We start from the raw sequence: 12,692 nt of genomic DNA on the forward strand, positions 1-12,692 counted from the left end.
AACTTCAACTCTTAGTCATCTTATCATGTAGAGAGTTGTATGGAAATCTCAATGAAAAGTTAAGAAAAATATTTTCTGCTGATATTTATCATTTGCTGGCAACAATGTAGTTTATCGTTTTGAAAGTCATCTAATGTATGAGAGATGCCTGTTATAAACCTTCAAAATAACACCGTTTCTAAACAATTTACCATTGATACTTATTTTATTATGACAGCTTTGCTTTAGAGCCATTCATAATAAGACTGCTGAAAGGCCATTAATTGTGAAATGTTAACATAAAATAACATTTTCTATAATTCCAGACAAAAAGTGACAATTTATGGACTGTTATTATATAGTCATGTGTCGTATAATGATGTTTCAGTCAATGATGGACTGTATATAAAATGCTGGTGCTGTAAGATTACAATGGAGTGGAATTTCCTATAAGAAATGGAAGGCTATGTGGTTCAGGAGAATTACTGGGCAATAGGCTTCTTCTAACTCACAGCACCTGAATTTTGAATGCATAGATTACAACCCAATCAGTCAGCTTCTGACCTGTTTCAGCACAAAGATGCCTGTCCCCCCAGTGCTACACATTCAGGGGTGATACAATCCTCCCAGATCTAGCTTGACAGTCTTCAGAGTACATTGCTATAAATTCTTTGTTGAGGACCTAAGATCCTGTACAAGGACGGGTCCACAGGAGCTACCTTAGCAGTTATTAAGTGCCACTGCCACTTTAATAATAGCTTTCTGTGGTAGTGTGGAGCAGGCTTGTCCATGTGCTTTTGAAAATATTTTCAGACAAAAATGATGTAAAGCATAGATAAGTTTTATTTCTTCTATCAATTCAATGCCAGAGAGAGCCCTTTGTGTCAGATAGGGTCAATGGAACTAAAAACAAATTTTAAAAAACAAATCAAAATATTGAGTCGTCAATTCTACAACTTCTCCATGTTAAAAAACCTCTTTTTTTTATTAAATGAATACTGCAAAGTTCCTTAATCTTACCGCTATTTCAACATACAATAGCCAAAATGACTTTGCCAAGACAATTGCATATGTTTCCTTCTCTCTCCATCTTGATTTCTTATTCCCACTGTTCCTTAGGCTACCTTTCACTCTCTCCAGACAGTCACTAGTATGGTGATCTATGCCTTACCTAGACAGTTTCTTCTCTCACATCCCCATTTATGAAGCAGCATTGACAGCTTCGATGTTTTATTTTTGACCCTATCAGATGGAAGCAGCAAGAAGGCTTGTGGGACAGTGTTTATAAGGTCTATAGTAGGGTCAGTAATGTCCTACACTTTCTCATTCACTTCACTCACTCACTCACTCACTCACTCACTCGTCCAGAGCAACTTGCAGTACTGCAAACTCCATTCATGATAAGCGCCCTATAGAGATGTACCATTTTGTACCATTTTTTACCATAATTTTACTACATCTCTTCTATGTTTAGATACACAAATACTTACCATTGTGTTACAATTGCCTATAGTATTCAGTACATGTTGCACAGGTTTGTAGCCTAGGAGCAATAAGTAATACCACATATCCCAGGTGTGTAGTATATCTAGCTTTGTGTTCTCACAATGATAAAATTGTCTAAGGATTCATTTCTTTGAACATATTCCCATCATTAAGCAACACATAACTGTATTAAAATTATTTTTTAAAATAACTTTCTATAAATTTGATGAAAATAATCTCAGACAGATGTAAAGATCATAGTCTTAAAGTAAATCAACACTGTGTCAATGTTTTTCTTATCATTTTCTGCTCTTTATTGAAAATTATTAATTACCTTAATTTTAACTTTCACATTTACAACAATAAATACTCAACCCCATAAATGAACAAATTTTTTAACAAAGGTAAGATGACATACATAGTAACGTGATCACTCTTCTGCACGCACTCTCCAATCCCAGGGTTTTAAAATATGCTAATTGTTCTGCATGAATTGCAGAGGTAATCACAGAGTTTTTGTTTTGGTCATAGAAAAAAAGAAGACACTGATGAAAGTACCATAGAAAAAACTGGGGAGGTTAATTTTTTTTGTCCCCCAAATTAAAGTAGGTTTGTTTGCTTGTTCCTAGTTATTGAAAAAAAAGTTGTTCTTAAACATTCACATCAAATAGATAATATAGAAAAAAATGCTTATAATAATACCACGCTAAAAAGTAATCGTTGCTAATAATTTTCTGTATGTTCTTCCAAATATATTTTCTAGCATATGTGGCTTTTAAGAAAATGGAATAATAATATACATATTACTTTGAATATAATCTTTTTCACAATACAATACACTGTGATCCTATTTCCATGTCAATAAATATACATTTATGTCATTTTTATAAATGGCTTCATTCCTATAGTGGACATTCAAAATATAGAAATACATATGTCAAGTACAGTGGACATATTCCAAAATATGGACATTCCATATTTTCCTTAACCATATTTTATAAACAAAGTTGTGTTGAACATCTATGCACATAAATTTTTGCAGACACTTTTTGGGGACAACTTAAATGAACAAAATTATTACAAGAAAAATTTATTTATATCTTACAATTTGGGGTAAATATTGTTAAATTTTCCTGCAGAAAATTTACATGAATTTTCTTTCCACTATTATTCCAAAGAATGCTTATTACAAGACTGATGAAAAAGTCTTAATTTCCTCATTGTGCAAGAAGAAATGACAAATATTTTTACAAAATAATAAAAAATAAAATTAAATCTTTAAAAAAATTATCTTATTAACATTTTGTTAATAAAAATAAAATGTTTTCTCATTTTATTTTATATATTTTTGGTTGTGAATGAGGCTAAATAGCTACATATTTTTGAATATCTTTTAAAAATTTTCTGCTTGTGCCCTTACCTATTTTTAAAAGGGTTTTTCACATTTAATTATATACTAGTACTCTTTATATATTATGGTGTTCAGTCTATTTTATGATTGCTTTTGTATTTTCTCTACTTGACTATGAAATTTTTGTTAAACCATTACGTTGCATCTGAAATACAAAATCTATAATAATTCTTAATTATATCTGCCACTGTTGAGATCATATATTAAAATTTGTTTGCCATATTTTCCTATGGATAAATCTTGTCAAACAACTAAAGATTTCAATTGTTCTTTTAAGCTTTCTAATTTTATGAAGGCAAGATTCAGTTACAATAAGTGCTGGGTGATTTGTACTTTTCTGGCTTATAAATATCTTTCCTTAAAAATAAATATAAAAAAGGAAACAAAACTAACAGTAACAATTTCCATTAAATTACTGATCTACATTTTTCATCGATTAATTATCAAACTTCTCCAATATGTAGCCTACATCCCTTGAAGTCCAATGTTTGTTCCTATCACTGGTTACCAGTGACCGTCTAGATGAAAATTTTTCTAGGTCTCTTATCTGTTTTTATGCCACTCAAGTACTCTGCCATGTAAGAAAATGTATACATATTTATTTTCGCTTGGCAATATCTCCTCCTTTATAATTCGTTCTTAGTTTACTGCTATGTCTCTAATTTAAATCATGCCTGTTTTCCATTGCTCATGTCCCTTAACAGGATTGTCTTAAATGCTGGCATAAGCTTATGTGGGTTCAAGCACCTCTGTGTTAATTCTTGGATCTGTAGCTTTGATCTACAACTTGAGAACCCTTTGAAGGACTATTTGATAAATGTTACATAAATTAATGAATGAATAAATAAAAAAGGTAAATAATATACATCTTAGAATTAGAAAATCTTTGCTTCAAGCATAATATAGCATTATTAATGTGACAACTACTTATTAATATTTACTATAATGAAAGTATAGAAAGGAGGAACTGCTGTATCACTGATTACATTGTAAGGGTAACCATAAAGCCTCTCTTTGTGCTTTACATAGTTTAAAGATGAATCAGATCAGAAAAACTTTGAGTCTCATACATGTGTTTTATACTCATAGACTAGAAAGTGGCAAAAGAGTAGCCAGAGCCCTCAGCCCCTTGCACAGCAAAACTGTTGACTTGCATTATGGTTTTCAGAAAAATTTTTCCCAAATTTCTTCATACGTGAACTAAGAACATTCATCTTTTGCAAACCTCTGCTTCTGGAATGAGTCAGAGATGATCAGAGAACATCAGAGACTGTCAGTATGTGGTTACTTTCTTTTGTTGAATTTTGACTTTCAACCAGTCCTATCACCACTAAATATATAATCTCTTTTAAAAAAGAAATATTTGTTTTCTGATTACAAAAGTAAAAAATATTAATAATAAAAAAATAGAAAGTTGCAAAAAAATTTAAAGAAACAACAAAATGAACTCACCAGTGAATTCATCATAAGAGAGAGATCATCTTAAAAAATTGGCTTTCTTTTTTAGATTTTTTTTCTGGATTAACAGTATAATCTAAACATTTTATTGTTTTGTGAAGATTTTATAGTATTACTAATGGCATATAACAGCCTATCCTTCAATGTATCTCAATTTCTTAGATCAAATCATATGAAATTGCTGTTTGTATGTTCAAAAGTTGAATATCAGCAATTTCATATCATTCAACCTAATACATCACCAGTTTTAAAAACTAGTTATTGAAGTTGATTTTATTGTTTTAATATTACATATGTTACTTTTTAATGTTAACGGGAAGCCAATTTTACCCTAAATAACAATAAAAAGTAACTACGTAAGTAAAGTTCACCCAAAGAATGCCATTAAATATTTTATTTTATTGGCATTTGTATTGCTCTTGAAATAGTAGATTCAAAAAATAGAATTTAATACTATATTTTAGCACAATAAATCTATAGTAATATATAGTCATAAAATAACTAAAATTGAAGTATATGGCATTTACTTTCATCATTGAGTATATGCAATTTGTGTCTCTTCTGATGAAGATAAATTTTGTCCATATTTGGACAAATCACTATGAAACATATTTCTGATTCAAAAGTATCCCTGTTTCCACAGAATTGTAACATGTAATAAAATTTTATTTTAAGTTTAGGTTTTGTCTATGGCCATGCTACCCTGAACAAGCCTGATCCCATCTGATCTCAGAAGCTAAGCAGGGTCGGGCCTGGTTAGTACTTGGATGGGAGACTACCTAGGAAGACCAGGTGCTGTAGGCATAACAAATAAAAAATAAAGGATTGTAAGCTGACAAGGTCCTTGCAATCTGTGAGGTCAACCAAGGGTTGCCTCGCATAAAAAAAAAAAAGTTTAGGTTTTGTTTTGCAGATGCTATGAGACACATCTATATAAGAAAACTGTATACAAAACAGAAAGAATTAACTGTTATTAATTTCTTACTATGTTCCAGGTAATTCTTTTCAACTTGTTTATTAAGTGATTTAATATTCTCTCATGATCACATACTGATCAGTAAGGTGTAGGGTTGCCATATTTAAGAAAAATAAAAAACAAAACAGGATGTCAAATTTGAATTTCAGAAAGAAACCAAATACATTTTTTTTTTAATTTTAAGCATGCCACAAGCAATATTGGGCATATACTTTTATTGAGTATTTTTTGTTTACGTGAAATTCAAATTTAACTGGGCTTCCTGTATTTTGTATAGCAACAGAGTTTCCATGTGGAAATGTGAGCCTAGGTCAGTTAGACCTTCTAATTTTTCAATAGAATGTAGAGATTCACATTCCAACATGATTTCTACCAATTTTCATATGTTCTCAAGTAATTAAAACATTTTAAAATACAGTGTAAAGTAGGCAACACATGTCGGTGGGCCATGTCTGGCCTGCAGAATATCTGTAGGTAGCCGCTGACAGATAATATACTAGGTCAGCGCTTCTCACACTTCAGTGCATGTAGAAGTTACCTGAGGATTTTGTTAAAATGCAGATTCTAATACACTAAGTCTGAGGAGGGGTCTGTAATGTTGCATCCCTGACAAACTTCTAAGTGAGGCCAATACTAGCCTTCTGCTGAACACACTTTGAAAACAGAAAGTCTAAAGAAAGAAAATAGAAAAATAGAGCAGCTATCCAACATAGTAAAAGGGGATGCTGAAAGAATCGAAAGAGTTGGGGCAAAAGGTCTCATCCATTTATTGTTCTTTAAATAAAAAAGCCCATTCTCTAGCATAAAGAACAAAACTGGAACAAACACAAATTACTATTTCTGATTCATTTATCATATAAAACATTTTAATAAATTTATTTTAATTCTTTGGAAGAAACTAAATATAAAGAAAAAAATCAGCAACTTAACTAACAATGCAAATAACAAGGTATTATCTGCATGAACACAGATGCGTGAGTGCACACACATGTATATCCTAAAATATATATATACGTGTATATGTATATATATGCACATATAGACATATTTTCACACACTCCAACCATTATGTGATTCAACTGACCCTTGGGAAATACATTAAAGGTGAAAGTGTAGAGATAAATGTCAAGGTAGAGTTTTAATTTCCTCTGTTGATTGGCCGCCCCAATCATGAAAGTACGATAAACCACTACATCAGAGACAGCTGTTGGTCACTGGGGAAAGGCAAAGATGAGAACAAGATAATGAAAGAAAGCAGGAAAATGGAAAAGGCAGAGAATCGATAATGCAACTATCTGGTGGAGGGTGGGGATTGCAGCATTTGTTCATTTTTCTCAGGAAAGAGGAGAAAAGATATTCAAAGAAGTTAGGAGAGTTGGAAAAAGATGAAAAAGGGAAGAAACTTAAAACGTTCTACCAACACTGAGGTTCCACATTGTAGGAAATAGTATAATGCATGTTGTTTCCTATAATTTAATATGTTCTTTCCGCCCAAACCCTGACAGGTGTTCAGTAGCTTACTGTGAATGTTGAGAAGTCAACACAGGAGCCAAGGTACATAGCTGTGAGAACCTCTGTCGAATCAATGAAATAATTATAGCCATGCAGTTAAAAATCCCGCTGATTCCAAATAGATATTTTGAGACAGATTAGTCCATATGGCCATGCTTACAGTTACATAAATTTTTCTTGGCTTAAAATTATCCCACTTAAAAAAGTTAAAATTGATTTTTCTTCTATTAAAAGAAACATTTTAATCTATGTAAACAGTTTGGTAGAAATTTGCCTTTTAAAAATATTACTTCAAAATAGGAATGAGTTTTTTAATGGCGATTCCTACTAAATTTGTAGCAGTATATATTAATGCCATCTCCATTTGAAAATAAGCAGATCATCCCAGGAAAATTGCCAACATTGAGGAAAAAGAGTAGTTAAGTTAGTATTATCTTTATCCAGGATTGTTTAGCCCCAAAGTTATCCCATCTATGCCTTTCATTTCTCTGTGGATTATGAATAATCGATTTTTATTTTATTAAATTTATTGGGGTGACATTGTTTAATAAAATTATATAGATTTCAATTCAATAATACATCATATGTATATTGCATTGTGTATTCACCACCCAAAGTTAAATTTCCTTCTGTCATTATATATTTGACAACCTTTACCCTTATCTACCTCCTCCTCTCTGTTCCTTCCCTATGGTAACCACTAAAATGTTGTCCTCATTCATGAGTCTTTATCTGTCTTGTTCATTTGTTGCTTTTTTAAAAATCTAATTTTTTAAAAATTATACTCTAAGTTTTAGAGTAGAGTGAAACTTGATTTGCTTAAGCAATGGTTCTCAAAGTGTGGTCCAGCATAGCAGTAGACATGCAAATCATTGGACTCCATCCCAGACTTACTGAAAAAAAAAATCTTGGGGATAGGATCAAGAAGTATCTATTTAAAACCTTCCAGGGTATTTTCATGCTCACTAAAGTTTAAGAACCAAAGGCTCAAGCAGTGATTGTTTCCCTTTTTAAGATTCTCTTTCTTTTCTCATTTTCTGAAAATGTATAACCTTGAGAGTTCCTTAAGGACAGAAATGACTCACTATTAAGGTGAACCGGATGATTACTTTAGGCAACTTATTATGATTGTGACATAATTTTGAATACTGCAACTTCTAGTAACATTCCTAAATACTAATGTGCTTACTTCATGCTCACAAATATAGCTTGTAGAAACCAATTTGTATTATGCAAATTTGTAGTTTTTTTTTTTTTTTTTAAGTGGAACTGAATTAGGGTTTATGGGCATTTTGTTTGCAGGATTTGTTTACAAATAACAACTTTAAAAATGTATATACTCATTGTAGAAAATATAAACCAGTTGTACTATTACTTTATTGAAACTGGTTACTGCAACCTGTGCTGTTTAAACCTATATCATTGTATTATATTCAGAACAATCAGACGATAAGTGAATTCAATCAGTCAGAATTCTGCAATGTCTTGATTACCTATAGGTAAGGAACGGGGTAGTTTATTTACAATTGTCATCAGGAGAATTAGCTCACCAAACTGGGGTTTGGAGTCAGCATGGTCCTTCATAAGTGATTCATATCAATTGCAAAAGTGAATTGCCCGTATTTGATAACTAGAACGCAGCTGGTAAAGTAGCTATGATTACGTCTATAAGGCAAGAGAAGATCATTTGAATAAGATAATACACAAAGGCAAAATAAATGACTTAAGAAAATTGCAACTGGCTTGTTCTCAAGTCTTATAATTAGAGCCTCTTACAAATAGAGAAACATTTAAAGAAGTTTCAGCCTAGGAATACATGCATGTATTTTTACCCTTTTTTGACTACACTATTGCTAGGCAACCAGGCCAAGGGTATTGAACTTGCTCCTAGTTTCTTTAAACACACCTTTCTGTCCTAGCTCCAATGTATATCAAGGGTAATTAAAATAGTCTTAGGGAAGTTCCAATTGCTGCAATCTCTTCAAAAAAGGGCACTGTTTTGATAGATACACATTTAATATTTCTTTAAAATCACACAATTATTTAAATGTGATGCATGCCATGGTTAAGAATTATAGTATTTGCTAATTTGCTGTAAAACTTATACACAGTTTACAACATTCACATTTGTGTCATGTATTACATTTCTGCTAATGAACTCATTTTTATAAATTGCTTACATAAACAACATAAATGTATTCAATAAGGATAGTTCAGAAAATATTTGTTAATTAGGATAAAATTATTTGTTAAATTTCTATTATTTTTCAAACAATTTGGTATAATTTGAAATTAATTGAATGTGACAATGAGCCTAAGAGTGTTGCTCATCAACACCTACGGTTTTGACACTGCTACATAAGGCCACATTCTTGTTTGTTTTATTTAGCTAAATTGGGAGGCACGGAACTGTCACTTAATTAAATTTATAACAGAAATATGAAATATCATGCCTGTTAAATTATTGTCAATGATTATTTGATGAATAGAAATAATAAAGCAATAATTAGATTATGGCTATTGATATAATTAAGTGTTTTAAGCTAATCAAAGTAATTAATCAATTGCACCAGTCTATCAGACATGAAGCGTGAAGCATTTCATGAAATTAGCATCTCAAATATTCTAGTACTAGTTAAATTAAGAAAGTGTGTTTCAACTTTCAATCAAAAGTTGAAAGTGTTGAAATTCCCAAATTTTGTGGGGAATGTCTCATAAAATGTCTTCAGAGCAAAATCCATAGAACGTAGAGTACCTAGCTCCCAAGAATTATGAAATACCTTCAAATACCACATTACCAAATTGCTGTATAATGATGAATATATGAATAAGACTCATCATTAGGATTTCAGGATGGAAGGTGAAAATGGTGAGGAGATATTAAAGGAATTGGTCATAAAGCATCTTGACTTTAAAATCGACCCCAGATAAATACGTCAATAGACAAGAAACAATACAAGAATCTTTCATCTAGTTAAATAATGAGATTGGTATCAAAGATAAAATGAATTCACAAATAATTTCTAAATTTCATATTTCTCTAAGATTTTTTTTCCTGGAGTTTATATAAATTTGGAAAGTAAAATGTCTTTGGGAAAAAGTAAAAATAATTAGTTTTTTCCTTTTTCCAACACTGTCATTTTCCCAATTTCTGAGTCAATTTCTCTAGAGCTGGGACCACTTGTCTTTGGCATTTAGGATCAGCCCTGCCACATTGTATTGCCTGCCTTGAGTTGTATTTGAGAGTAGTTTGATAAGCTATGATAGCACTTATGGAGTAATATCAGGGTACCCTTATTGTGATTTAATTTTTAACAGCTTCTGCCTTTCCCCTGCAATTAAATTCCTCTTCCCCTCTTGGGACCTTACTTTTTCATGACTCCTGTGATTATGTCATTGTCTGTGTGATCTGTCTCAGTGTTTGTCTTTTTTAGATTGAAATAACTCTATTTTCTTCTTCTTGCTCTCCTTCTCCCCAACTCTCACCTGGCTTTACTATTCAAAACCTAAACCAAAAGCTAAGACCCTGTCACCTGCCAAGAGAACCTCAGTGCAAACTACTTGCTTTCTTCCTCAGACTTCTGGTGTTAATTCATCCAATAGTCTCCAAAACTGTGAGCCATTTAACTATTGGGATATCTCACTTTCTGGTGAACATTGCTCAGCTGGGTCATACCTTGAAATATGTGGCACTCTGTAATATTCAGGCAAATTAGAAATGACAGTGCTTGAAGGTATGAAAGAAGGAAAAGCCACTGATAAACATCAAGCACCAGCTGTGTTCACTGTACAGGGCTTCATATGAGGGCATGTGATGCACCTGCCATGTTAATTAGGGCACATTATTGTTAATATCATTCTCCATGTAACTAAACTAGACTAAATTAGAAATTGTGGAGAGATACAAAAATGTAGAGTTTCTATTTTTGAGGATGTTGTCTGGTTATGGAGGCAGAGCAAAGATGAGAAACATATAAGTAAGGATGCTTAAAGTATTGTTTTAACCATAAGAATCAAGTTGCTTCCAGTTTAAAAAATACACACCAATATTTTTGGCAATTAATATAGGATGGTAGTGGTAATGGTGATCGGGATAAAATATTTGAAATAGAATCAAACCTGTAATTTTTTAAATTTTCTCGGCTGGTAGTATTCTCTGTCCACTGCTTTAGTTGCAAGGAGAAAAAGGCTTCTTTGCTCTTTCCATATTTAACATGTATATTTTCAGTCTCAGCACTACAGTCATATGAAAGGTAAAGAAAGAGCAGTATCATCACTGAGTAGATGGCACATACTTGATATGTAAACAAGCTAGCAGTCAAAACACCCAAGACTGACACTAACTCATCAGTGTGTAATACCTTCAACATTTTAAATGTTTTATATTTCAGTCAAACATCATCATTCTAAATTATAGGAAGCAAACAATGCAACATTCTGAGACTTTAAAAACCAAATACTTCTTAAATGATATTATATTATTCTAAATACCGATGATATATTTTGCTCAGAAGATATAATGAGGTAGAGCATTGGAACAGTATCTGCAGAAGCAAAGCAAAAACTATCAGTATATGTCAACGACACTAGCAATAGCTCTCTGCCACCTGGTACATCAATTGATAAGCATTCTGTAAAAGAACCATTATATTTTCAGAAGTGGGGAGGTACCCATATCTCAATGTCTGTTACAATGAAAAGCAACATCAGAGAATATAGCTCCCAAAAGCTTAGTATGATAAATTCATCAGGGTGAAGAGTTTAGCCCCTATTTCAATAAAGGAAGCCTTTGGGATCATATAAACAAAAAGCAGAAGAGGGAAGAGAAAATCATCTGGGAACATCATTAACATAATTGAGCACTTAAATGCATAAGAAACAAATTGAGACCACTTAAGTAAATAAGGAGAGAGCTATGTAAAGACAGCATTAAGATGCTACAATTGATCGTTCAACTGCTACCATCTCTGGAATTAAGTAAGGCTGACACTCTAAGGACTAGTTCCTTAGCATTGAGCTAATTATTTATGCACCCAGTTTCTTCAGTGACAGCTTGGGTTTGAACCCAAGCGCCAGTACATGGCAAATGCATTATCCTGGGCAAGGTTCTTTCTTATCTTCTTCAAGACTCAGTTTCCTTATCTATAAATAGGACAAAATAATAACATTGCATTATAGAGTGCTATGATTTTTAAATGAGATAATTGGATAAAGCTTTTATCATAGTTTATGGCTCATAGTGAATACTCTATAAATGCATTTTATTACATTATTATTATTACCAGTAGCAAGAGGCAAATAAGCTTAAAGTACATACTTATATAAGTAAGTGCAAAAGGATGGTTTGGTAGTTTATAGATTTTTTTTTCTTTACATTAAAAATAAATCAGCTCACAAAATAAATATTGAACCAAGATGATTTTGATCATTAAAACTGCTTTCTTTATGGAAAATTGAAAGGAAATAGATTCATTTGGATTATAAATCTTATAAGCCTATAATCAAGAAAGGAAAGTTAAGATGAAATTTTACAACTTATCTGACTTAAGAACTGTAACTGACTACTTCAAAATATAGCATCAATCTTGGTTAATATAACATAATAATTTGAACATTAATTATTGAACTGAATGTTGCACCAAGCATCTACAAAGTGGTTTGATTTTGTTAAGAGTAGTGATTATAGATACCTGCACATGATATTTTTATATTATGTTATTTATTAAACAATTTTCATAAATGTTTTATTAAAGTGAAAATTATATATAATAAAGTCATGAATCTTAAGTTTACAGGCTGATAGTTTTTTATAAAGTGAACAGGGTCATCAGTGCCAAGATCCTGGTATGAAACCTTACAAGCACTGCAGAA

General features: G+C 31.8%; 1 non-coding gene across 1 annotated transcript; it reads left to right on the forward strand.

Moving 5' to 3' along the window:
- The first annotated feature begins 5,018 nt into the window (after positions 1-5,018).
- On the forward strand, positions 5,019-5,137 carry LOC112485818. Its single transcript, XR_003048579.1, has one exon. It is a non-coding gene; the product is annotated as a 5S ribosomal RNA (ribosomal RNA).
- Positions 5,138-12,692: the final 7,555 nt, after the last annotated feature.

Source organism: Pteropus alecto, unplaced genomic scaffold (genome assembly GCF_000325575.1).
Source record: "Pteropus alecto unplaced genomic scaffold, ASM32557v1 scaffold25, whole genome shotgun sequence".
Taxonomy (NCBI): domain Eukaryota; kingdom Metazoa; phylum Chordata; class Mammalia; order Chiroptera; family Pteropodidae; genus Pteropus; species Pteropus alecto.